Source organism: Mirounga angustirostris, unplaced genomic scaffold (genome assembly GCF_029215605.1).
Source record: "Mirounga angustirostris isolate CCGP_5_RB_7025 unplaced genomic scaffold, mMirAng1.0.hap1 SCAF_8, whole genome shotgun sequence".
NCBI classification, from domain to species: domain Eukaryota; kingdom Metazoa; phylum Chordata; class Mammalia; order Carnivora; family Phocidae; genus Mirounga; species Mirounga angustirostris.
Window position 1 is genome coordinate 50,883,060 of NW_026991716.1, and position 23,421 is coordinate 50,906,480.

The 23,421-nt window shown below is 36.1% G+C and overlaps 1 long non-coding RNA gene across 1 annotated transcript in view; it reads right to left on the reverse strand.

The window, feature by feature from the left end:
- The window catches only part of LOC123837822 (uncharacterized), an 83,577-nt gene extending 73,886 nt beyond the window's left edge, over positions 1 to 9,691 (reverse strand). Inside the window, exon 1 of the long non-coding RNA XR_010413658.1 lies at positions 8,558 to 9,691. This is a non-coding gene — a long non-coding RNA (uncharacterized LOC123837822). The remainder of the gene's footprint in view (positions 1 to 8,557) is intronic.
- Positions 9,692 to 23,421: the final 13,730 nt, after the last annotated feature.

The window sequence follows — 23,421 nt, forward strand, 5'->3', positions numbered from 1 at the left end:
TTCTGTTGTAGTGGGATTGCTTTCTTCATTTCATTTTCAGATTGTTCATTGATAATGTATAGAAATGCAATTGATTTTTGTATACTGATCTTGTTCTCTACTGCAATCTTGCTGAACTCATTTATTAGGTCTAGTAGTTTTTTAGTGGATTCATATTATTTTTAAAATCCCTTTTTCACCTCACAACCAATCAATATGGATAGCTTTTCAAGTCAGTTATATAGGCCTCTTTAGTTCCCATTTTAAGAGTTCACGGTATTTCCACATGATGATATAACAAAATATGTTTATCCATCCCCCTCTTCATAAGCATTTATATTGATTTCTCTTTTTATTTTGCTATCACAAAAATACTAAAATAAAAATCCTTGATCATATGTAACTACTCACACATGTTCATATTTTTATATATCAGAATCCTAAAAACAGAAATGACCAATCATAATGCATATTTATCTAAAATTCTAGCAAATATTGAAAAGCTGTCCCTCAAAGAGGTTCCAAATGTTTCCATCATTAAAAGAAAAAGATAGATTTATTAAGGCTGACTATCAAAACAACTAACAGTTCCTGATAATAGTCTTATAACTTGGGTAGAAAGAATTCCTCGCCAATAAAGCAGCAAGATTTCTTCCTGTAATAGGCAAATTTAACCAGAAATAACAAAGAGGAACTAAGAGGATTTACTGTAGTTCAATCGCTCAATCATAGATGCTGAGAGCTTTCTGACATTTTTGCTTACTGATTCCCAGAGGAACATGGTTCACTAGGTCTCAGAATAGGAAGCACATGTTCGGAATGCAGAAACACATGCAGACTGGGTAGAGCTATTTAGTCAACAAGCACTTCTTCAAATAAATGATTACTCTAGTTTGTATGTATCTGTGCATTGATACACAAATAGATACATGTCCTCCGTATACATTTTGGCATGAAATGGTTAATCAGAAACCCCCTTGCTGCTCCTGAGGAGTATATTATAATCATATTCCAAAGGAAGGGTGATGGTGGTGCCCCTACCAGGAGATCCTTCTTAAGTTATATCCCACCTTCTAAAGAGAGTTTTAAGGTATTCCTCCATTGCCTCTGAATGCAGGGGCCATTGACTATAAGTAAATGAAAAGATAAAGACCAGAGGCCAAAGTCCCATCTGTTGGAGCATCACAACTTTATTCTCTTCATATTATAAAATTATCAACCAGTATTGTGCAGAGAAAACAGAATGGAAGCAAAACCTTCAATAGAAACGATTAGCCAAAATGATTCTCTAAGTTAAGTATATTGGCAAAGACAAATCTTTCTGCCTCACGGACATGTTCTCAGAAGCAAGAAGTCAATTGAAAATGTGTACCCTATGTAAGAGGACCAGCAGAACCTGGGAAATGAAAACTGTAGGCTATCTCAGGCCATAAGTTATAAACTTACCCACAAGATTAATGTTTATTAAGGGTTTTTTTTAATTATTATGTTCAGTTAGCCAACATGTAGTACATCATTAGTTTTTGATGTAGTGTTCAACGATTCATTAGTTGCGTATAACACCCAGTGCTCATGACAAGGGGTTTGGTTTGGTTTGGTTTGGTTTACAGAGAAAGAGCTCATCGACAGCAGAATCCAGGGCAGAGGATTTCTAGTTGATAGGTATGTGTTTGGAGTAAAGTTAACACCAGAATAAAATCTGAATTGCTATTTGTCAAGATTCCTTTGTTCTTAAATCAAAATATTTTAGTTCAGTTTTTGTCTCACCCCCAAAGCACATATCTACTAAGAAATTCCTATGTGAAAACTCTGGGTAAAGTAATGACAATAATTAATGCCTTAAAGGGGAGAAAGAGGCATCCATATACATAATCATAACACAAAATCCCATAAAAGTCTACTGATCATGGTTTGCAGAGACTTTTCATGCTTTATAAATTTAATAGTGCCAATATTCTACAAACAATATAGATGTCATTAACCCTTTAAAGCTATTTGCCAAAGTAAGTTTAAGTAATTATATTGCTCTATTCAATTTTTGAAGTAATAAAGGAGGTTTTGACCCTTCAAAGGCAGGTGCTGTGTTTGTCTTGTTCACTGTATCCCTAGAGTTTATCACAATGCTTGATATATAGTAGACACTCAATAAGGATTTGTTGAAATAATAAAGGAATTCAGATTAATGCACAAAAACATTAAAAAAGAAAAACCACAACTTGGCCAATATTATAAACTCCACAGAAGTATATATTTTTGTTCATTTTTGTGACTGTCTTCTTAGAAAATTGCTATAATTGGCATTGTTGTGTTTAAAGTATTTTCACATTGTACATTGTAATGCACAATGACTGTAATCCTCCACAAAGTTTACATCATTTTATACTTCATCACTAGGAGACGAGGCTCGCATTTCCAAAACATGCCTTAGCACTTTGTCGATTCCTCCTCCTTGGTCAATCTGTATGTGACAAATAATCTCACAGTGCTATTTTAATTGGTATTCTTTTTTTTAAGATTTCATTTATTTATTTGACATAGAGAGACAGAGAGAGAACGAACACAAGCAGGGGGAGCGGCAGGTAGAGGGTGAGGAGAAACAGGTTCCCTGCTGAGCAAGGAGCCCCTTGCAGGGCTCGATCCCAGGGGATCATGACCTGAGCCAAAGGCAGATGCTTGACCAACTGAGCCACCCAGGTGTCCCCATTGATATTCTTTTAATTACAAAATAGAAAGAACATTTCTTGTTCGTTTACTTTTAATCGTTCTTTATCAATTGGCTTTTTTCCTTCTCCAACTTTTTGTGAATGTGGGAGTTCTTTATATAGCACTGTTATATAGTAGCTTTTTCTACCATATGTTGCCTTCTTCCTATTTTTATGTTTGTTAATGCCATCTATTCTGAAACCAAACCTACAAAAATTTTCCTTCTGATTTCTGACTTTGGTGTCACATCAAAGACCATTAGCAAACCTAAGATAGTGTAATTATTTATCTGTATGCCTTCTAGTTGCATTTTTTTCATTGAAATTTCAATACATCAAGAAAGTGTAAGCTGCGAGGTGTAAATTTAAATTTTGTTTTTCCAATGAGCTAGTTATTCTAATATCATGATATGTAGACCTATAGACTTGAAATGCGACATTTGTAAAACCAAAAAAAATATCGATTATCTTTAGATTTTTTGGTTCTGTGTCATTTATCTTTCTATTTTAGTGGTAGTACCACCTTCTTAGAACTACAGTATCTTTATAATACCTTTTGTGTTATAATATTTTTGTATTTATATTTTATCAAGAAGTTCCCCTTTTTTAGGTAGAATATTCCAGTTTCTGGACAATTCTTTAATGTTTATTTTTTCTGATAAATTTTAAAATCCTTTAATCAGGTTTTTCTCCAAAATCTCGTTGGAATTGGTTCTGGGATTCTCAGAATATTGTTTAAAACTCTCCAGAAGGTAGTTTTTTGTATAATTTTCACATAGTTTCAAACATAATGGATTTTTTCAAGAAAATAGTAATAAAAAAATAAGTAAAACTATGGTTACCAGAATGGAGGTGGGTAGGGGAATGGGTTAAACAGGTGATGGGGATGAAGGAGGGCCCCTGTGATGAGCACCTGGTTTTGTATGGAAGTGTTGAATCACTATATTGTACATCTGAAACTAATATTACCCTGTATGTTAACTAACTGGAATTTAAATAAAAAGTTAAAAAAATAAGTCTTAACGAGAAAATTAAGAATGTCAAAAATCTCATCATAAAGAAAAGACCCATAGGTCTTTTCAGGGAACCTAGGGTAAACTGAAAAAAAAAAAAAATGCTGTACTTTAACCACCAGAGGGCAGTGCACTCTAAATAATGGACCTCAGTGGTCTTGAAAGGAAGCCCAGTTTCACTTGAAGATCAAAGTTACCTAAGAATAACAATAGACTATAAATTTACTTTAAACTCTGTAATAATTACAAAATTTTATTCTGATATTAGCAATATAACATTTATTTAGAATAGTCATAGAAATATAATCAACACTAAATGATCCGTATTAATATGTCAGTTGCTCCCTGCACAGCCACATTGCAAAGACCAACCTGAAAACACATACCTCATATGGACGAGAACTCCCTGAAGACAGGAGCTGTGTCTTGTTCACCAGTTGATTCTTCAATACATGCATAGGATCCAGTTTATAGTAACAACTCAAATATTTCATGAAGAAAAAAACCGATCTAGAGTCTCAGCCCTGTGCATATCTGAACTAATTCACATGAAACCTGATTCTACATTAGGAACTAGTACTACCCTTAAGCAAGAGGTTCTCCTGTCCTGGGCCCTGCACTTCTGCAGGCCCCGCTTGCCTCCTCTAGCCACACCCCCCTCTATCAGGCTGGAACTACCCTCTCTCCCTTCCATGGTCAACACATAGCCACCTAAAATCTATGATCACCGTCTTACATCATGCTCTGGGTACCTCAGACAGAATTAACTGGGATCCACATTCAGAGACTGTTTGGTCTGCTTCTCTGAGCCCATCTTACCTGAGCTGATTACGCTGTGACTGTGGATACCACTAGACCCAAAGGCGAGCCAATGGGAAGCTATTTCTTTGGAATGTAGACAGTTTCATCATGCAGGCTAGGATTTATGGACAAGAGAAATGGAAGGGGGATTTTATCTTTTTATTCCTTATATATTTCTAAATTGCATAACTCTTAATAACCAGTAGGTATTAATTGTATTTTTTTTTTTTTAAATACAGAGGAAAAGATACAGGAAGTAGAATCAACATGATTTGGTGACAGATTGGATGTAGAAGGTGAAAGGGAATGAGTGGTCTGTCCCTATCTTTTGGGCTTGGGGACTGGTTGAATAGCAGTATCAGCAAATGAAATTAGGAATTCAAGAATGGGAATAGGTTTGAGGATGTGGTATAAGGGGGATAAATTCTATGAAGAACAAGTGTGTTGATGATCCATGTGATATTCAGGTACAAATATCTGAAAAGCAGTCAGAAGTTCCAGTGGAGATCTCAGGAGGAACGTTCAGACTAGACCATGCATTCAGAGGTATCTATGTATAGCTGACAACATAAGCAAGAGGCCATCCAGGAAAAATACATAGAGCACAAAGAGAAGAAGGCCCAAGTCATTATCTTGAGAAACAACACCTTTAGGATAAGAGGAAAGAAGGGCACTGAGAAAGAGTGACCAGACAGGTGGGAGAAGAATACAGAGAGTAGAAAGCAAGGACAATTTCGAATAAGTACAGAGCTCTTGATTATGAAATGGAGCTGGAATTTTTATGCAATACATTCTTAAAAGCACTGTCTGGATTTGATCTGCAAGAAGTCATATGTGACCTCAGAGACAGTCCTGTCAGTCAGTGGTCACGGTGACGGCAGAGTGCTGCAGGCTGAACAGTGAACGGGAGCTTGGGGAGTAGTTTGTGGTGGTGTCTACTTGTTCACACTTCTTTGGAGAAGATAAGGAGAAAAAGAGTGCAAATACTTTTGGGTTCGATGGGAGAGGCTAATCCCAAGAGAAGCTGTTGGTTAATAATAAGAAAAATCTGAAAATATGTCCTCTAGAAGACTACCCCATTGGAAACCCAAATGTGACCTCTAGCTCTTGTCTTTTCCTGCTCCTTATTGACTCCTAGCCGGCAATATCCATCTCTGAGGGGTGTCAATTAGAAGCCAAACACTAAACGAATGGACAGTTTTCCACCCCTTGGTGATTATTATCCAAAGTCTGTACTTTATTCAGATTTCCTTAGCTTTTACCTTAATGTCCTTTTTCTGCCCCAGAATCCCATCCAGGGTACCATTTTACATTGGTCTGTTATATCCCCTTAGGCTCCTCTTGGCTCTGACAGCTTCTCAGACTTCCTTCATTTGCAAAAGACCTGTGAGCATCACAGTTGTGATCCGTCACAGTTGTGAGTAGTGCTTGTTAGTTATTCTTAGAATGTCGCTCAATTTGGTTTTGTCTGATATTTTTTTCATGACTAGACTGACATTATGTGTTTGGGGAGGATGTATGGAATTTGTAATAGAAAATCTAGTGGATATAAGGATAAGGCTGACCTCAAATAAAATTGAAAAGTGCTTTTCCATGTCCCCAATACATGCACACATGTTTCCACCCCAAGTCCCCAGACTCAACACTCAGTGGGATCTCTCATCCACTTCTTCGAGCCTTTCAGGTTCTCCTGAAGGGAAGTTTCCTCTTCCTCTTTCTCACTGTCTGTTCACTTTGCCATCCTAGCCCGTGCCTCCCTCACTCCCCAAAGATGTTGCACATGCTATTGTCTGTCCAGAAATTTCTCCACACTTCCCAAAGCCCTTAATGCCCACCCCACCCCATTCACACCCCATCCACCTAATACCTCCCATTGGTACTTCCGGGTCTCAGGCAACTTCCTCAGTAAGATCATCTGCCTACCTTGGCCATACCCTGCCTCTCAGAAAGTTAAATTCTTTCACTCTGAGAACAGCCCGAGCTGTTCTCTCCCAGCATGTGTCTCTGATTGCAGCCAGGGATTCATGTGCTTCTGTGATAAATGCCCATTTCCTCCTATTATCTGTAAGCTACATGAAGGCAGAAAATAATTCTGTGTTTTCTCACCCAATATTGTCAGTGCCTGGCATGAGGCCTGAAGGCCAGTAGATACAGAAGAAGTCTCCAGACCAACATCCTCTCAATATCTTAAGCTATTTCAAGCACCGTTAGTTACCTAACAGGGTTCATGGAAACAAAAATATATTAAAGATGCCTATTGTGATAATAACATTTTCTGATTATCGGAAGCCATTAGATACAACTCTCAACTCTGCCTATAACCAATAACGTCCAAAGTGATGTTTCATTAGAAATCATAAACTTGCACTCATGCACACATACACATGTGTGGGGGGGGATGCAGGGTATCCCTGAGGAAGATGATAGCAGCAGGAACCAGCATTAAAGCCTCTTTTAAAATCAAGAAGGATATAAGTAAACAAATAGTAGGAACTGGAATTCAGTTTTAATATTAAAATGTTAACAACCACAGAAGGGAAGTCCGCTCATTAGTCATAAAGTAGCAGCTTAAATCAGGTATATTGTGAAAAATCTAGGAGGCAAGTCTTATATACATTTTTTTAAAGTCCTATTTTCTCTCCCTTTTATCCTTCCAACTTCAGCAGAATTGTTCTCAAATAGGTAAACTGACATCATTTTATCCTTCATTTCTCGGTCAACAGACATTTGTTGAAAGCTTGTTAGGTCCTGCTCACTGTACTAGGACCAAAGAGACAGATGAATACAGACACCATTCCTGCCCTCATGGAGCTTACACTTCAGAGGAGAAGACAGAAGAAGAGAAAATAAATACGCAAATATACACCATTAAAATTTCAAATTGGAAGGGCCTCCTTAAGCTGGAAGGGATCTTCAATAATGCGAAAAATCCAGCCTTGAAGTAGCCTAAGGGAAACATATTCCAGGGGACAGAATAGCAAGGACACGAGGCCCTAAGTCTGCACCAAGTGAAACTTGTTCAAGAAATAAACCAGGGCGCCTGGGTGGCTCAGTCGGTTAAGCGACTGCCTTCGGCTCAGGTCATGATCCTGGAGTCCCGGGATCGAGTCCCGCATCGGGCTCCCTGCTCAGCAGGGAGTCTGCTTCTCCCTCTGACCCTCCCCCCTCTCATGCCATCTCTCTCTCATTCTCTCTCTCAAATAAATAAATAAAATCTTTAATAAATAAATAAATAAATAAATAAATAAATAAATAAATAAATAAATAAAAGAAATAAACCAAAAGCCAGTGTAGCTGGAGCATTCTGAGTGGAGGGAAGAATTATAGGAGATAAAGTTAAGAGGAAGTCAGGGCCCAGATCTTGCAGTGATTTTCAGGCAGCAAAAAGTAAATCAGATTTTTATTCTAAGCGAAGCAAGAAGCTATTGGAAATTTTTAAGCTAAAAAGTGGAACCAACCACAATAGCCAAACTATGGAAAGAGCCCAGGTGTCCATCGACAGACGAATGGATAAAGATGTGGTATACATATACAATGGAATATTACACAGCCATCAAAGAATTGAAATCTTGCCATTTGCAAGGGTGTAGATGGAACTAGAGGGTATTATGCTAAGCAAAATAAGTCAATCAGAGAAAGACAAGTATCATATGATCTCACTGATACGTGGAATTTAAGAAACAAAACAGAGGATCATAGGGGAAGAGAGGAAAAAATAAACCAGAGAGGGAGACAAACCATAAGAGACTCTTAATCTTAGGAAACATACTGAGGGTTGCTGGAGGGGAGGGAGGTAGAGGGATGGGGTAACAGGGTGATTGACATTGGAGAGTGTATGTGTTGTAATGAGCACTGGGTGTTATATAAGACTGATGAATCACAGTGATAAATCACAGACCAGTACCCCTGAAACCAATAATACATTATGTTAATTGAATTTAATTTAAAAAGTTTAAAAATTAAAAATAAAAACAAAAAAAAAACTGGAACCAAGCTATGATTTGCATTTTTTAAATATTATTCTAGTCCAATGTGGTGAGTGGATTATAAGAGTAAAATTACCATGGGGCGCCTGGGTGGCTCAGTTGTTAAGCGTCTGCCTTCGGCTCAGGTCATGATCCCGGGGTCCTGGAATCGAGCCCCGCATCGGGCTCCCTGCTCCGCGGGAAGCCTGCTTCTCCCTTTCCCACTCCCCTTACTTGTGTTCCCTCTCTTGCTGTGTCTCTCTCTGTCAAATAAATAAATAAAATCTTAAAAAAAAAAAAAAAAGTAAAATTAGCATCAGAAAGGATAATTAGGAAACTGTTGCAGTAAACCAAATAAGAGGTGAGGATCACATGAACTGGGATACTAATAGTGGAAACAAAGAGAAACTGAGAAATTCGAGGTATCATTGGGACAGTCAGCTGGGGGGACATGGTGATGCCCAGATGTGGAAGATGAGGAAGGCAGGAAAGAGTGCATGACACCTATTGGGCTTCCAGTGGCTTGAAGGGGACATTGTTCACTAAGGAGAGGCAACAACTGGAAGCACAGGGCGGAGAAGGGATCAAGTGTTCCGTGTTAAGCATGTAAGTCTGGAATGCCTAATCAAGTGATAGGTTACAGACAAGGAACCCAAAGCCAATGTTTAAGTAACTTGCCCAGGATCACACAGAGCTGGTCCATGTCCTAGTATTTGAAGTTCAGTCCCTCTTATTCCACAGTGAGTGCAGATTTGGAGGGGACCGCCAAAATTGTATTATTCATCTTGTACCCACAATACAGACTCAGCCTACTGACAAGTCAAATACAGAGTCAATCTTCTCTGTGTCATTCCGGATACTTGAGTGGTATTCTAGACAGTAAACCCAAAAATAATGAAAGCATTATCATAGGAAGTTCTTTCTCAAATCTGCTTTATGTTAAAAATCACTTAGCACTTTGCATGTTCATGACTGACTTAGGCAAGTGAAATTTGATTGCAAGAATTTGAAGATCTTCAGAGGGAAATTCACTAACAAGGAAAAATGGTCTAAATATAACTTTGATTGGATCCTGGAACAGGAAAACAACATTAATGGAAAAACTGTTGAAACCCAAAAAGAGTCTGTAATTTAGTTAATAGTACTTTACCAATATTTATTTCGTAGTTCTGACAAATGGAGCATAGTTTTGTGAGATGTTATGTGAGGGAAAGAAGGCTGAAGGGCATACAGAAACTCTCTGCAATATCTTTGCAACTTTTGTGCAAATCAAAAATCATTCCAAAGTAAAAGATTAAAACAAACAGACAGAAGGAGATTGATGTACCTCATGAAACCTAAGTGGAATGCCACACAAGGTACTATAATCATAAAAGAAGAATTAAATAGTGCTGATGATCATAAGCAAAATGTTCAACTTCACTAGCAGTTGAATAAACACAAATCAACAAGAGACATAATGGCTTCGACTGAAATCAGCCAATTTATGACAACCAATGTTGAATGGATTTGGGGAAAATTACCCCTTTATATACTGTGAGGAATATTCATCGTATCAGGATCTTTATATTATAGTTAATAGGAAACTTACCTCATACTGAGATAGGAGAGAATTTGTCAGCTCAGGTAACTGAAAAGTTTCACAGTAGACCAAGCTTCGAGTAAGAACTAGATCCAGTGTACAAAAATCCAGATTCTTTCTGCCTTGTCTTTGCTTTCTGTGCTGTTAGCTTTACCTTAAAGCTGACTCCCCATACACACAATTTCCATAGCTGTGTTCTTCCTCCTTTCCATCATGGAGCCAAGAAATGATTTTCCCAATAGTCCTGAAAATGTAAATATTTCTCAACTCAATGGCCTGAATTAAGTTATGTGTCCATTCCTAAATCATTCACTCTGGCCCTGAAGAAGTGCTCCACAGATGGGGCCAATCCCTCCAATACCTTCTGGATGAGAATATCAGAGGGAAGGTCCATCAAAGGAAATGGAAAATACTATTTCCATGAAGAAGGGGTATGAGTCAATTTTTATAGAAGCCTTTTTAAAATAGAGAATTTCAGGGCACCTGGGTGGCTCAGGCATTGGGTGTCTGCCTTCAGCTCTGGTCATGATCCGGGAGTCCCGGGATGGAGTCCTGAGTTGGGCTCCCTGCTCAGCAGGGAGTCTGCCTCTCTCTTTGGCCCTCCCCCTGCTCATGCTCTGTCTCTCAAATAAATGAATAAAATCTTTTAAAAAAAATAGAAAAAATAGAGAATTTCAAATAATTCCATTTTTAAAATTTATTTCAAATAATCAAAGTTGTACAAGAAAAGGAGTCATGAACAAAAGGTGTTCTGGCAATTTTATACATCAAAAATTTGAAAAAATCTAAATTCCCAGCAATAGTATGCTTGCTACTTAAGTTAAAATGCACTGTCATGCAGCCATTAATTTATTTATTTACTGACACATAAATAAAAGTCATATTGTACCAGCGAATTCAACAAATAATTGTTGTTGTTGTTGTTTGGTAAAGATTTTATGTATTCATTTGTCAGAGAGAGAGAGAGCACAAGCAGGAAAAGTGGCAAGCAGAGGCAGAGGGAGAAGCAAGCTCCCCACTGAGCAATGAACCTGATGCAGGACTCAATCCCAGGACCCTGGGATCATGACCTGAGCCAGAGGCAGATGCTTAACTGACTGAGCCACCCAGGCGTCCCAACAAGTAATTGTTGATGGCTACTATGTGTCAGGCACTGGGATATGTCAGTGAGCAAAACAGACAAAGATACCTGATCTCCTGGAATTCAGCGAAAAAATATTACAAAAAGAATATGAGTCAATTTTTTAAACAGCAACATTCTCAAATGCATGCACACACAAATATCTGCAAAGTACCAATGTTTTCATATGCTTACACACACAAATGTCTACAAAGTGATACATCATAATAGAAGTTTTCTCTGGTTGGCGATTTAAATGGGATATTTTTATATCCTTCAGTTGTCTACCATAAGCAAATTATTTATCATAAATATGTGCTTCCTGTTAAACCAGAAAAGAAGTAACATATTTGCTATTTTTTAAAAGAGTGGATACTGGCTTCTGTTGATATCTTGGCATTTGCAAAACATTTTCTTAATGTTTAATTCATTTCCTTTCACTCTTACATAGTTGGGGTTGGGTAATGAGAAAGGAAGAAAAAGGAGAATGTTGAACTTATTTTTCTACACTGAGATCTAATTCTGTCTAATTTGCTTCAATCAAACCCTTCTTACATCAAATCTCACTTATTTTAGTAAATGTTGATGCTGAATTTATATTTCTCAAGATAGAATTGCTATTTTTAGGTCTGTGAAAAATCAAGATTGGATATAAGGAATGGACATTACCTATTTTTATTATCTAAGATATGATCACAGAGAGAATTATTATTTCACATTTCAGAATTCCCACAGCATGACTTCTGTCATGTGTTAAAAATAACTCTAATACTGTCCAAGACATTCTGTATTAACCTTGGTGTGTGAATCCCAAAACCATTCCCAGAACAGAGATGTTTTTAAAGAAATTTCCCATGAGAAAACATAGCATCCGACTTTTGGCGATATGAAAAAAATAAAATGTCCACTCAACCAATTTTTCTGTTTTAACTACCTACTACCATATCATCAGTGGTAACAACTAAAGGTAAGTACTTTGAGGAAGTTTGTTCTATTGAATTAGTTCCTAAACACAGTTCCTATGACATATGAAACTGAACGTGCTCACCATTGACCTTTCAGGGTTGAGCAGTTGATCAAACAAAACTATAAGAGCTTCCTTGGAATTTGTCGAGTGAGTGATAAGTGAATTCAAATTGATTCTCAGGAGTGTCATAATTAAGTTACTATTTGTTCACATATTGAACAAAAATCTCTGAAATCCCTGTATAATCAGGAAAGTTTAAAGAAATCTCATGCATGTGAGGTGTTCTCTGAACATGCTGACATCCCAGTTTGAGGAAGAAACAACTCCTTCCTAATTCCCAGAAGGGTCTTTGCAAAACTGACCTAAGATTTATCCCAGAAAGAAACAAGAACAGTTTGCTCATTAGAACTTTGACACTTGTTCTTTCATTATTTTTTTTAATACCATTTAAAGAATCTTGATTCATGAGAAGAATTGTATCAGGTATGTCAAATATTTTCATGAATAGGACGCCCAATGAAGTTATACAAGTATCAGATACCTCTCATTTCAAAATGTCTTTGTAGATCTTTGGTAATAACAGATTTTTGATATATAACATACCCATAATCATTTAGTATGGGTGACTGCTCAAAATACATGGACTGAAACCACCACTTTCCAGAAAGTTGAAGCATTCATTTATAACAAATCAAGGAAGTCTGATTTTTCCATAGGAGAAGTAACCTCTTTTGGAGCAAGGAATTATTAAGAGAGGCCAATGACAGGCCATTATCTGTTTGATAGCTGATATTTTCTGGAAAGAAAATAAAAGAAAGAAAGAAACAGAGAGAAAAAAGGAGGGAAGGAGGAGAAGGAAAGGAAGGGAAGGGAAGAGAGGAGAGGAGAGGAGAGAAAAAAAGGAAAAAGAAAAAAGAAAAGGAAAAGAAGAGAAAAAAGAGAAAAGAAAAGAGGAAAGGAAAAGGAAAAGGAAGGGAAAGGGAAAAGGAAAGAGAGGGAGAGAGGGAGAGGGGAATGGATTAGAAATAATATCAGGTATTAACAGATTAAAATTATTCCTAGCCAGATTAATATCTTATAAATTTTATTAATATATTTTATGACTTTCTCAAAGATTTTAAACTTTTAATAAGCTGTAATCTCAAATGAGATTTAGAGAACAAATTTAAAGACTCATCACTTTCCAAAATCAAAGTCCATAGAACAAGAGCAGTGAAAAAGTCTCAAATGTAGTTTTTAAATTCTTCTGCAAAATATCCTAACAATACTGCTCAACTGTTTCATCTACAGGTAAACATAGAAATACACAGTTGACATTCATGGCTCAGTGTTAAGAAATTTATTCAGCAGAAAACCATGAAGAGTTTCTAGTGCCTAATACAAATCACAGTACACAAATGGGAATTAAAACTGAAAAAAAAAAAAAAGTCTACTCTGGCTGTAAATAAATCACAAATTCTCCTTTTACTCCTGTAACAGAATATGCTATTTGACAACAAAATGTACAACTGTTTGGCTTTGAGATCAAGAAATAGAATAAACTAATTAAAATAATATTAGGTAAGTAATTACTAAGTACCCACCAGAATGAGTACTGTTCTGTCACTACAAAGGGCAAATTAAACCATCTTGGCCTTGATCTTCAGGAAATCACTCTGGGGCAGTTCAAGTTAATCTGCATTTTGCACCTGGAATTATCAAATTCTGCTATTTATAGTCCTCTACCCAAAAATATATTTAATGTAACACTAGTAAACCTTGAATTTCAGGATCTTTCCTGTGCAGGGGCCTCTTTCAAGGCCCCTGCAGGGACTCTAGTAATGTATTTACATGGTATATGTTTTTGATAATTTAACTGCAACCAGTTAAGACCCCTATTTCATTCCATACAGACTCCTTTCCATCATATTTCTCTTCACAGTAGGTAGTGTTGGGGTGGCTGTGGCATTTTGTGGATCTGGCTAGAAGGATTTGCCTTTGGGGATACCTTTAGTTTTGGTTTGGTGGGCTATATTCATGTAGTTTGCAGTTACTCTCATGTAGAGTTAAATACTTGCTAACCATCTCAGTGTACAAATGATGTGTCCAGGAACTACCCTACTGCTCCAACTCACCCAACACCAAGGCATAAAGATCAAGACACAAAAGTAATGGTACAAAATGCCCTGGTAGTATGTGAGTAAGGAGAAACAGAATTATTCAGTTTACCTGTGATCTGATAAATGGATTTCAGATAAATTCATGCATATCGTCTAATCTAATGAAATGGCCACATGGTTTTAAATTATTCTTGCAAAAATCTTCAAAAGATAGAACCTTAATAACGCAAACCTAAGAAAACAATAGGAAAGCTTACTGTTCTGTTCCTAGTATGAACTCACAGCCAGCCACATTAAAAGGTAAAATAAAGGTAAAATGATGATCTAGTGGTATGTGCCAGGAAGCTGTCCATCGTAAGTTACTTTTACTACACAAGAGGATATAGAAATGTGGGTTTACAAACTTGTCTTTGAGGGTATGTTATGCCTTCAGATATTAACTAACACTAGTGAGGAGGCATTCTTCACAACAAGCAAAATATTTAAAAGTAAACGTGCAGAATAAGAAGATAAAACTCTACTTCCAAGAGCATGAATGTTTTGTGACATTAGTAAATTTTAAAATATTTTAGATATATTATCTTAATATATTACATTATATATTTATAAAGCACATAGTATGTTAATATTTGTAGCTAACATTTACATTATACCAGGCACTGTTCTAAGCACTTTATATATATAAATTAATTCTCAAAGCAAACCTATGGAGTAGTACTATTATCTCATTTTACAGGAGAGGAAACTGAGTAAATTGCCTTGCCCAACATCACCTAGCCAGTAGAAGATGGACTTGAATTTGAACACAACTCCTTTCCTTACTGGTATTCACCTTCCCCTTTCCTATTCACCCTCTCTTTCCATAACACTTCTCACTTTCCAACATAAGAAACAAAAATAATAAAGATAAGTCATGAAATCAGTAGACATCCATATTGAAAAGGATGGATTTTTTTTAATGAGTCAAATATACTTTATTTCTCAATGCCAGTAATAATACAGCCATAGAAAGAGACTTAATGTTAAAAACATTTTAATTTGTCTTTTTATGAAATTTTGGGTTTTTTTATTGAAGAATAATTGATATCCAATTTTGTGAAAAGGAAGTTTTAATTTAAAAAAATTAGATCACCCATGGTCTACACTGGTATAGACAAACTTCTTTACCATCTTTCTTCCCCAGTGGGTAAATTTCTTCTATCTTTCCAAGGAACTTGGCTTACGTTGAGATTTTAGTTTTAGCTCCACCCTTGGCATGACCATGATCACCCATCCCCTCATAGATACAATGACTAGAGCCAGGGAAGGGCAGAATGGCTAACAGGAAACACAAATTTGGAGGGAGAATAATGAAAAACCATTGATTTAAAAATGTAAAAATTGTATTCTTTGTGGTAAAGGTGATGACATGCTCTTTGATGCTCTTCCTAGGCGCTCATGAAAATAACATTTCCCAGCCATCCTTTGCATTAGGCTGAGACCATGTGAGTCATTTCCAGTGAATGAGATGTGGAAGGAGGAGGAGAATGACACTCCCGGGCCTGGCCCTAAAACCTCCAGGGGCATTTTTCATGCACTCCCCCTCCTCTCTCTCAGAGGCTGGTGCTGCCCAATGGAAGAAGGCTGGACTCCTCAATTACTGCCTGAAGGAAACCAACAAAAGTGCTTGCTTGACCCTCATGGGAATTGACTTTTATTATGTTAACTAAGTTTTGAAGATTGCTAGCATTAACTATCCGGATAAATATATTCTCATTTTTTAAAGGACTTTATTTATTTTTTTTGGTGGGGGGAGAGGCAGAGGGAGAGAGAATCCCAAGCAGACTCCATGCTGAGTGCAGAGCCTGATGTGGGGTTCTGTCTCATGACCCTGAAATGACAACCAGAGCCAAAGCCAAGAGTTGGCCCCTCAATCAACTGCACCACCCAGGTACCCAAACAATTCTCTTTATAGCTATTTGAAACATATAGTTTTAGGGTGAAATGCTCAAATATATAATAAATCAAAAAAGTGACCTCACTAGAGTAAAAATATGGTCATGATTAAACTGAAAACTCCTTTTTCAGTTTATTTGTAGCTTTATGTGTCAATTTTTAATTACCTGAATGTTTATTCTAAGACGTCAAATATTGATAATAATGATTCTGGAAGCTATACATTTATTCGTGCATTAACAACCCCAAAATGTTTATTGATAAAAAATAATGACTTTTTTGAATCTGAAGTAAACATTGAAATCCCTGAGTCCATACCAAAGAAAGCAGAGAAGTGAATGCCCACCCATTCCCAAGCGGATTTTACACTGCCCAAGGTATGTGGATATGTAGACACTTCTCTTTATATTCTTTAGAGAAGAATTGATATAAATACTGTCAACTGCATACAAATAAAGTCTATTATCTGACTAATGTTTCTAACTAATGTTTATTGTCTGTGAATATACAAATTGAATTGCTGTGTTTTTAATAAAAACAAAATGTTTATAACTGAATTCATCCTTCATTAGCATTTTTATACATTACAATATCTAGAATTTATTAGCTCTGGAAATATTTATTTCTAAGGAATTTATTTATTTAAGTTTCAATTCAAAATGAAGACTACAAACTTCTCATTTTGGTTTTCTCACATATCACTCTGCCATGGTAATTGTTTGAAAGCTATGTAACATTTTGACATTGTTGACAGCTATGTTTTATTCCTTTGCAAGGCTTTCTTAGATTGTTTCATAATGTTAGAGAATTTTCTAATTGGAAGAGAATTCCAAAATTACCATTTTAAGAATGGAGAAACAAAGGCACAGCTAAATTACTGGCCTTGCTCCCAAGCCCTAGAGACAGCCAGTGACAAATCTGGGAAGAGAATCCTGTGTCTTGCTTCCCCATTTCTCTCCTGATTGAAGTCTCCTTATAGATATCTTCCTATTCCAAAAGAAGTCTCAAAATTTTTAAAATAATTTTGTATTCTGCTTTTTGAAACTTATACATAATTGTCATGTTTGAGAACAACGTTACACATCAAAATGTCTTGCATATTTTCTACTTTGGGGATTTTCTAAATAAAAATACCCACTAATATTTCCCTTAAATATACAAATGTATATATATTCCCTTAAATATATAAAAATATACTTCTCCTAAATAAATATATATTTCCCTTAAATATATACAAATATAGAAAGCTGTGAGTATCATTTCCTAATAGATTCCCAGAGTCATGAAGTCTTTAATTTCAGTGAAAGAGTTCCTGATTATTTTTACCCTTTCCACAGCAAAAGTGTCATGATTTAATACTAGGATGAAATGTGAGTTTCCAAATGCACTACTCATAGTAACAAGAAACAAGCTGGATTTTGTAAGCAAGCTCATGTGGAAATTCTTTTAGAAGGGTTTCAAGTTAGAATCCTCAAAGCTCACTCACGGTCAGAAGCTGTTGAATTGTCATCTGAATGTAATTTTTTCTACAGTTCAACAAACTGCATATTGTTTGGCTGCTGAATGGATGTCTTCTGCTGTTTTATCATTAAATCAACATACATTTAAATGACTATCTAGTGGTTATTGATGAGGCTATCCAAGAAATGAAAATACCTTCAATATTAAAGAAAAAAATGTTTTGGGGTTTAAATTTATTATTTCAAGGGCTAAATTTGCAGCTTCAGGTATTAGTAGTTTAATAAATCAGTTGAAGGATTTTTGTCAGATAAGATGCACCTCATCTGTTTCCTATCTCTCAGATCATTGTCTTTTGTTGCCTTTTATCTATGATCCTGAAAACCTTTGTTTCATATATTTTGTCTGTATTTTTCTTGTTGCTTCAGGGGAGGGTAAATATGGTCCCTATTCCTTCTTCTAGACTGGAAGCAAAGTGTTTGAACTGATTTTAACAAGAAAGGATTTGTGAAAAGTTTTTGGAAGAAAGAAAGTTCTGTTGAGGCAATCATAGATGATGACATACCAGCCACTGTGGAACAGTGTGGAAAATAATGAATAAAAATTTAATTGATTAACTGTTTAACCCAAGCACAGGGAAATTAATTTAGTCAACTCTAGAAAATATGTGGAAATTGACCATCTTACTTTCAGGCAGCATAGGTAACTTTTCCTGCAGAAACAAAGAAACTCCTCAATATTTTAGGTATTGCTCCATCATAGGACCCAGGCTGGCAGAGCAGCCTGCATCTGGGCTTTCTAGTTTGATGGCAGAGGTTAACCCAGGAAGTACTGAAACTTCAAAATGTTTTATAGCTTCTGCTCAGATGTGGCAAGACATCACATTCACCTATATTTTATTAGGTCATATGCTTATTCTTGTCTGGATATAGGGCCCTATAAGGAGGGCCCTACATGTAAGGTTCTTGAATACTTTCAACAATAGTAAAATCTACAACGCTCATTAAAAATTAAAAATTAGTGGCTCTTAACCTCTTTTGAATTCTTAATAAGTTCTCCCAGAAAAATACAAATATGTAACAAATATGGATATTTTTCATACAGTAATATCCTAGGTCTTGTGAACTCCATAGTTTATCAAAGGACCAGAGACCATAGACTCTAGGTTGAAAACTTCCGATTATTATAGCTTTGATGTTCTAAATCTTTGGGGCCAGGAGAAATCTTAGTCAGGTTATTGTAAATTTTACAGAGTGGAAAGGTCATATTTTGAGAAAACCAGAATGTACTCCAATTTTATTGATTATAAATTCTAATCTGTTTGCAAACATATCAAAACATTCCATAGAATAGATACAAATGAATATATTCAATATTTATAATACATGAGAATTAGAAAGGCATTTAATATCCCAGGACTTATGTTTTATTTTCAGAAGTATTGGTTGAACCATCTTAACAAAAATATTCTTTAGACTGAAAAAAGTTTGCTAAACTTCACTTGAACTTTTAACTCCCTCATGTGATTGGGCCTGTGAGAGTAACAAAACACCTGTTGGTCAAGGAGCGTTACTTCTGTTTAAGAAATCTTGCCAGATTTGTCAGGCTGTGAGACTACACATGCTCCATTAAAAGTCAGAGAATATCATAATAACATTGAAATAAGAAATAAAAGAAGTATTGTTTCATTTCTGTTTTGAAGAATGGAAAAGAAAATAAATCAAGAACAAGAAATACCAAAAAGGCCAAAGAGTGAAATATTTCTGTTTAAGGCACAATTTTATCCATCTCATTTTGTATGTGAGATCTGTATTTTTGTTTATACTGTTATCACTATAAAGCATATGAAAATAGGTCAGAAAACATTTATTGGTTTAAGAAAAGCATATTATTTTTATGCTTATTTACTTAAATTCCAATTATTTGAAAATTATAATTGTGTACCTAAAAACAATAAACATATACCACAAATTACTTAGGGTTTTTTTTTTTAGAACAAGTCAGGAAGCAAATTAATAAATAAAATACAGTAGGGTGACTGAACACTGTAATAATCAGAGTCCCAATACTCAAAATAGAAAAATTCTAGGCACATTTACTTACAAACTAATTTCAAAAGTATAGGCAGAGTGTTGGATAAACCACAGGAACACTGCAGTGCTTAGCATAACACTAAAGCCTTACTATATGGGAGCTCAAAAGACAGAGATGAGAGCACATGATAGAACCCAGCATCAGAGTCTTGCAGAGAAACCCACTAGAGAAGAGCAATGACTTCTGGTGGAAGGGCACCGTCATCTCAAGATGATCGCCTAGAGAGGAAGGAATGAACACTCTGACCATACTTTTCTGCTTCCTTCTGATCTGCTGGGGCTTCCCTTTGGTAAAACCCAGCTGGAAAGGCCAGAAATCGAGGAAACCATTTGATGTTGGCAGTGGGTCTTGAGGGGCAAATGGAAGGACTTTGGCCCAAATATATATGTACAGAATTGGATGATTTTGAGAAAATTAAATAATATGATTGTAAGTGGATTATAATACTCCAGATACATCTTTTAATTGCAAAACAGCATTAAATTTTGCTTCAGCATTATTTTCCTCTACTGCTTCCATAGGGCAGAGGGAGGGATGAAGAGGCAGAACAAGGCTCCTTAGAGACTTCTTGTCTCAACATCTATAAATTCCTCACAGCAGGATGCTGCACTTATAAATCTTTTTATTCTAAATACCTAGCACATATTTAGCACACAATAAGTATTTATGGAATTAATGTAATGAATAAGTGAATGAATCATGTTTAAATGGGAAGGAACTGATGTAAATAAATCCCAATAGTAAAAATGGAAATCTATATAACACAGATTGTTAATCCTAAACGTTAACTCCAACTGTGGTTTCTCATAAATCTATGTGAAACCCAGATACCTTTAATTCTCTAACACCCTGGCCTAGGTTTCAAAATTATTCCTTTAGGTACTCTCATACAAGTCTCTGTGTATCTAAACATACAACAGGCCCTATGTTTTCAATTTATTTTATGGTGCGATGGCTCTTGAAATATATCATTACTAATTCCTCCAGTTTTCTTTGGGTGTTATATGGTAACATATTAATCTCTAAATGAAAACAGGATGATTTGTTGGAATGAATCAGTACTCACTTAGGCCACCCCAGAGAAATAAATCTCAACACTTTCAGGAGAGGCAGGGGAGCCTTGTTCTTTTGGCCTCAACTTGGCTCACCCAGAGAGCGATCATCTTTAAATAGCATAAGTAAAATCAAAGTCCCTTAGAGACCTAAAACGTGTAGCTAAATCTATTTCCAAGTCAGTTTTCACTTGACTGAAAACATTGCCCCTATGTAATTCACACTCAGAAAGCCTATATCCTCAAGCTAATTATGAAGTCATTCTACTCTGTCCTTCACTTTCCTTCTCTCTTTTCTCCTTCTATCCCAAGTATAAAACATTCCCAAGTGACATAAACAATTATATAGAAAAAGAAGGAGGGCCAAAGTATATGCATGATTTGCCAACTTCTTTATAGACTTTATGATAAAACCTGATGGGTTTTTTGTTCAAATTTTAAGCATTCTACCTTGAACATTGATGACAGAAAATTTCTCCTGTATAATAGAAGGTGGAGGAAAAAACTGACGAAAAAGGAAAAGGGTAAAGGGACAAAGGAAGGGAAGGAAGGAGAGAGGAGAGAGAAAAATAATTTTCTTCTACTTACCTATTTGTAATTCTTGAATCAGATGCTTCAGATCACAGTAAGTAACAAAGAAAAAAATGGGAAAAAATGTGTAAGAGAAACAATACATGTCACTTCAAGTCTTCCAGAACCTTAAATAGATCATGGTCACAGTTTGATGGACTATAAAGTAGAAAGAAAAAGGAGCTTTTATAAGGCAGAAAGACCTCATTGACTCAAATGAACTTGAAGATGAAGACAAAGGAATTCAGGGGAGAAGATGTAAACTCCATATAAAGAATGACCGTGGGCTTTTAAGTCAGAATATGTTGGTTTCAGTGTGTCTATGACTTCAAATGTGTCCTTTGACAAAGAAAAAAAGGATTCTGATCAGTAAGTAGCCATGACATGAGCTTAAAACAATTGCTAAGAAGCTTCTCTTGGAACCAAGAGAACTTCTGTGGTTGCTTGGTAAGAAGACATTATGTGATACAGGAAAGAAAAACACTGAACAATGAATAAATGAGATTGGTATATATACCCTATAAGGATCCTTCCAACTCTTGCACAGTGCCCCCAGGACTCTGAGGTCTAGTTAAGTTACTTCTTCAAATCAAAACATTCATCTATGGAAAGCTGTGTTCAGCAATCAACCCAGTCCCCATAAAGCAATTCAGTACAGTTCATTATCAAAGGCTACATTTTGACAACTAGTTTATCTTAGTGGTCACAATATGAAATTATATTGTTTAAAGCTAGACATTCTTTGCATGATTGAGGTTTTAATGGTGGGAATTTAATGACATAATTTTTTTAAGTTTTTTTCTAAATGTTTTCAAACATACACGTGTCCTAGGATCTGTCAGACACTAACATGGGTAGAACATAGTGGAAAAGTGGAAGAAACACAAGATAAGGATGTCAAAGCAGCTGAGGACTAGATAATACAGGCCATGCTGAGGTTTCATGAGAAATTGTATTTTAGTCTCAGAGCAATACAAAGCATTTAAAAAGGCTTAAGAAGAGGAATATATGGTCTGAACTATTATTTCTATATTGTTTTGAGTCTCTTGACTAACGTGGTAGACTACAGATTTTATAAAGGCAATGGAAAGAATCTTGTCTTTTTCTTAAGTCCCCAAGCATATAACACAGTGCCTTATGTTAGAGGTATAGCACTTGCTGAACTAACTAAAATGTCTTTATGGTTGATTAATAGTGCTTCTGGTAAGCAACACTCTCAGTGATCCCTGCTTGCCTAATCCTCTCCCTTTGAGCATAGATAGAACCTGTGACTTGTATCTAACCAACAAAATATGCCAAATGTGACGGAATATCATTTCCATGAGTAAGTTAGACCAGATCATAACATCCATCTTGTTAGCAGACTCTTTATGTTGCCCTCTTGGCTTGTACACTGTGATGAAGCAAGAGGCCATGATGGAGAGATCCACATGGCAAGTTATAGCCAATAGCCAGCTAGGAACTGAGACTTTCAATCTAACAGCTCTTCTAAAAAATGAATTCTGTCAGTTTTTCCATCTGGAAGTAAGCCCTCCCTCAGTCAAGCTTTCAGATGAGATCTCAGCCCTGACTGACATCTTGCTTGCAGCCTCATGAGAGACCCTAAGTCAGAGAAGCCAGAGAAGCCATGCCCAGACTCTTCAGCCACAGAAGCTGTATAATAATATGTTAAGTCACAGCATTTGTAGCAACTTATTACATAGCAATAGATAAATACTATTATGAGGAGGAGGTAATCAATTCACATTAACTCATTATTTTCTGAGCATGATTTTTTGCATACAAGTGTAGGTGTTTGGGCTAAGAGACCAGGGACTCTGGCCACACTATTAATTAATTCATGGGTCGTTTCCTGTCCTGAATTGGGCCATTTGGAATCTGTCTCTCAAGAATTTAACACTTGGAAAAGAGAGATAATGGGGTAGAGGTAAGTCACATTACTAGTGCCACTCTACAAAAAAGGTTGAAGAACTCCTAATGCTGAGGGTACAATTCAAAAAACCATATTTATGCCAATGACAATGACAAAATAGGTAGATTCCAAAGAATCTCCTGCACACTTAGGTAAAAAACCAGAATTTATC